We start from the raw sequence: 5305 nt of genomic DNA, 5'->3' as shown, positions 1-5305 counted from the left end.
AGAAATTATTGGAAAACTGTAGAAGTAGATATTGTAGAAAAACTGTAGTAACAGAAATTGTAGTAAACTGTAGCAATAGAAATTATTGGAAAACTGTAGGAATCAGAAATTATTGGAAAACTGTAGAAGTAGATATTGTAGAAAAACTGTAGTAACAGAAATTGTAGTAAACTGTAGCAATAGAAATTATTGGAAAACTGTAGGAATCAGAAATAGTACAAAAACTGTAGGAACAGAAATTGTAGAAAAATTGCAGGAGTAGAAATTGTAAGAAAACTGTAGCAATAGCAATTGTATGAAAATTGTAGGAATAAAAATTCTATGAAAACTGTTGGAATCCCTTATTATTCGGGGGCTACCCCGATTCTCTCACCGTGTTAGAACGAAATCGTGATAGAGGAATACCATATACTATAAGGAAGTTGTCTGTCCATGGCAAACAACATTGAAATTTTTGCATTCGATCTCGTCACTTTCTGAAATATAAAGTAATCAACGTGCACACCCCAGTGATCATTAAAATCACCGAAGTAACTCTTAACAAGACAACCACTCACAAACCAAACGGTGTCGTCGATTTATGCGAGTGAATGGAAGAACCGGGCCAGTCTCGATTGAAGGACAACCGAGTCGAAAATTTTACCGTTTCACGACTTCGACATTTTCTCAGGGCCCGGTAGCCAATACCTGTACGTGCATCCTGCGGATGTTACACGGGGTTCATGCACCAGGTGGTCTTAAATGGGAGCGAGCTTCCACGTTTCGCCTGACGGATAACAGAAGCTCCTCTTCTTATTTCGTATAGAAAGCGAGACTCCGAATCACGAATTGCTTCACGTCTGGGGTCCCCGTAATTTTCGAGGGAGATAGGAAAGGAAAGAGAAGGAGGACCTTTTTCGCGAACCGATCCGATGGTGGACGCTCGCGAGACCGTCGGTAGGTATCCCCTCGGCGCTCCAGGTGGTCTAATTAAATTACGGCGCTCCCGAGCGAAATAAATTGCGTTAATTACGATCGAATTAAATTATTCATCGAAACGCCGCACGGCGATCCTCGGGAAACGGGTCAACTAAATGCAAAATTTATCGTCTGGGAACTTCGGCGAGCCCCTCTGACGTTGGGCCCCCCGGATAACCGGTACCCCTGCCAGCGTGTGGTTCTCCGCAGGTTTTCTACAATAAGAAATCGGGCGATCGTTTGTGGAAATTAAATGTGTATGTATTAGGGTGGTACTTAAAATCGAAATTTGAAAATTATATCAGGACACACTCTTATTCACTTCTCCCATATGAAGGATGAGCGTATGTATTTTTTTTTTTGTAATCTGATTAGTGTAGAGTTTGACACTTGTAAGGTAATTATGGTAAAATATGGCGCATGACTATTTTTGTTATTTAATTTTGTAAAAATGTGATATATTAAAATATTATATCTGATGTCAGTGTTCCATATTTGGGTACCTATTCCGTATTAGTTTATGTTTTTTCTTAATATTAGTTCAATACTGAACATTGTTCATAGCATTAGAAATATAAGGCTATTCTCAAACTGAGCGTAAATATTGTACATAAATGAACACCCCTAAAAGTCTTTTATTTCTTGCGACTGATTTTATAAGAATGACAGTCGAAGAACAAAATGGTCTAGCTACTTTCCTCTAAAATTAGGTGTACTGATAAGTAATTCGCTATAGTTACAGTAAGGGTGTATCGCTATTTTAAATTCGGTATTCTTTTTCGATTTTTTGTTCGGTAAAAATGATGTCGAATGTTGTAAGCAAATAGCAAAAATATCATTAAGGTGGCATAAATGTTTGACTTCTTTCCAAGAAAATGTAGGATTTTATGAAAAATAGTAGATTACTTATTGGTACATCTAATACGATGGTAAAAATTAGTTTAACAAGATTCCCGTGTACGCGAATTGTCAATCGGCTTGATTTAGGTATGTCTACGACACGTTTCCGGTAATTTGGAGAACGTGTTGGATCCCGGCCAGCTGAAACAATGTCCTTAATTGGCAGAGAACTAATTAAGAACAGTACAACAGGGGAATTCAGTAACGAATCCCATGCACGACTATTCTCGATAGATTCCTTGCCCGTGTATGGCGGACTTCTCAATGGGAGAAAGTTATCGGTCGGGTTGGTTGGCCTTCCGCGTTATAAAGGTTCCATGCTGATCTAACGGCAAGTGGTTCGCCGATCGTGGACCCAGTAACTGTATTCTACTTAAAAATTTTCACTGTCTGCTACCAACGTCAAAATTTAACAAATAGACTTTATCAAATCTGTTTCTCATGTTGAAAAATAACAAGATCTTTGCCACCTATAATAATGTTTAATACTATTTTTGCGAAATAAAGATAATTTTCTCTAGGTAGAAGTAACTGTGGTAGATATCCATTGAAAACATCGTCGATCCACCACCGGATGACGCGTGGATTTTTACCGTATATTTACATTCACTTAATATTTCTCTGTCTATTTTCCCATTCAGACAATGATCCGGCTAATTCAGTTGTGAACGCACGTACAAACTGCCGGCGGTTAGTCGTCGCTTCCTCTCGAATCTTAAGGGCCCCGTACACAACGAATTTATTAACGTCATGAATCATTGAGCAGTGTGCACTGATTGTTTTCTTTTTTCATCGATGACAGATCTATTTTTGTCTTCGTAAACATTACCAGACTATAAATAACTGTAACTATTATTATTAAAAAAACACAGATCACTTAAATTTACTTTTAATGTTACGAGTGTGATCAAAATTTGAATTGTTCTTAATAATTTACATGGCCACATGAACGATGTAAAAATTTTTAAGTGATAGTTACGGCTGTAGTTCGTATTCAAATTTCACTTCATTTAAATCGCTGGACCGATCTTCATATTTACTTCACCTTTGTAAGACTTTCCTTAAAAATTGAAAAAATTAATACAAGATTCCTGTTATACAATGCACAGATACTTAACTGTTTAAAGAACATTATGACGCCCTTAGATACTAATATTTTTTAAAACAACAAAATTATGCCCAACTCTATATACTTTAGTATACATTCAACAATGACACGACCAGCGTTAAATTAGTCGTTTGAATGGTGACAAGTTAAATGTATCAACAGAGATACAGAAAAATCCTATTACACCTGTCAATCATGATTTTTCTAAAATTCGACACCGTCTAAAAAATTCAAAGGACGTAACGAGCATATAGATGGAAGTTGAAGACACTGATACATCTTTTTGACAGAGACAAGCAGGCCGAGACAAGTCATTCGCCGGTGCCATCGATGTCAGAAGACCGTCCGTCGTATTAGCATACGAATACGCCCGCAGAAACACGTACCGTTTGAATTATTAAAGACGTCCCAGGAGACGGGGCGGGGTTGAAGGCAGAATACATTTTTCAGCGTTGAGTTAACACACCATTGTCTTTCCCCGCGATTTTCATACCGGTTCGCGTCCCACGAACGGACAGAAATGGAAAACTCTGCGTGGCGGAGTAATCCTCGGACTTCGAGGAGGGACCACCTGCTTCATTGCACATTCGAAGGATGAATGACCAGATTTTTCACACTTCTTTTACCAATAATTTAACACCGAAAAAATCCGGTTATCTGACAGATACTGGTTCGATCACGACCCATATTGAAATTTTTCGTAAAAGGTGTGGCATATCTGGTTTTTAAAGAATCTACACTTCGAGTACCTTACTGACACCCATAAGAGTTTCACAGAGTTAAATTGTTTTTTAATGAATTCAACATTTATAGGACAAGGTTTTATCATATCAGTTATTCATTCAAGCTTTTATTTTGGTCGATTTGACGTCATCGAAGAAGATTCATTTTTAGGTATATGGGTTCAATTTGTGTCACCAAATTTAACAAACCATTACATGTTATTTTATAACGTCTTTCTCGATGATAAGAAACCCAGTTTTGGCTGTATGAGAGTGAAAATTATATAGGGCGTTTGATAACAGGTGTCAGAAAATTAAAAGTACTACTTAGTTACAAGCATTCAAAACTTTTCGTCTTATTTTGGCATTCTATAACAATCTACTAGATACAGGTAGGCATTCTATAATATCTACAATTTTCTGACACCTGTAATAACACTCTGAAATAAATAATAGTGAAGTTTTTCGCGAGAAGGGAGTAACGAATATACCCTAAATTGATAAGCTTTAATCAAAGGACTTAATTACTGATTCAGAGATGCATTGAAACTCTTTTTTTTTGGATTACAACGTTCTAAGCATCTGGAACCTACATTTCGGAAGAACTACACACCCCTTTCTAAATAACAAACCCTTCTTTTAAGGTCCCCTAGGAACGCTTCCAGATTGGGCGTCTGGAATACCGGAACATCTGGTATTATCCTCAAAAGATGGTTGCATCCTGTGATAAACGTCACGGGGTACAACTGTTTCAGGCACTAATTCCCACTTGCCAGGCCGTCAATCAATTGTCGAGGCTGTTTTACTTATTTTTAGCCGACGGTCTGAAAGACAACACGCACGTTTTTGTAACATACCAATCTCTCTAGTTAAAATGAAATACTGGAGTGAGTAACAAACATCTAAGTAGTAATTATTTAAAATAATAGCAATGGTCACAAGACTAGTTAAACATCAATAATTACGTTTAGAGGTAATTAGAAACGTAACATACATCGATATTAACTGTAACATGCCTTGTATGGACATAAATTTCTAGCAGCAAGTGGAAGTTAAATTATTTCTTACAGTTTGAAGATGAATAAAGATAGTTATAAGTTGTGTACTATTGATTAATAACTCTTTAAGGTTCAAGATAACGATCGTTATCATGCGAAAGTGCTGACACTAACGATTTTATCCTTAATGCCTATTACTGCCCGCTGTCGCCAAATTATGATTGAATAAATGATAAATAAACAAATTTTTTCCGCAATTTTAAACATTTCAGTATTTCTGTTACAAGAATCCTCCGAGTTTTTAAGGCAAGTTCCCCCAAAAAATCCCCGATCGTAAAAAGGGTTAAAGAATGATCAAGAATAACGGATCATCCAGTTTACAGTTCAGTAATATTTTACTTTCGACATCATTTTACCGAATTTACGACGTGTCAAATAACATCCCAGAGGTAATGTCCCAGTGTATCCTTCGTCAATAAAGACAGATTTTAATGCGACCGTAGTTCACATGGTGCAACAATGGCCACCGCCGATGGCCCCGTGGACTCTGCGTAGGAGATCACGGAGCTAGATCACGTGTGTCCGGACAATGATGAAGATGATGACCGTGGCTCGGAGCT

Source organism: Dufourea novaeangliae, unplaced genomic scaffold (genome assembly GCF_001272555.1).
Source record: "Dufourea novaeangliae isolate 0120121106 unplaced genomic scaffold, ASM127255v1 scaffold172, whole genome shotgun sequence".
Taxonomy (NCBI): domain Eukaryota; kingdom Metazoa; phylum Arthropoda; class Insecta; order Hymenoptera; family Halictidae; genus Dufourea; species Dufourea novaeangliae.
Note: the sequence above shows the minus strand (reverse complement) of the source record.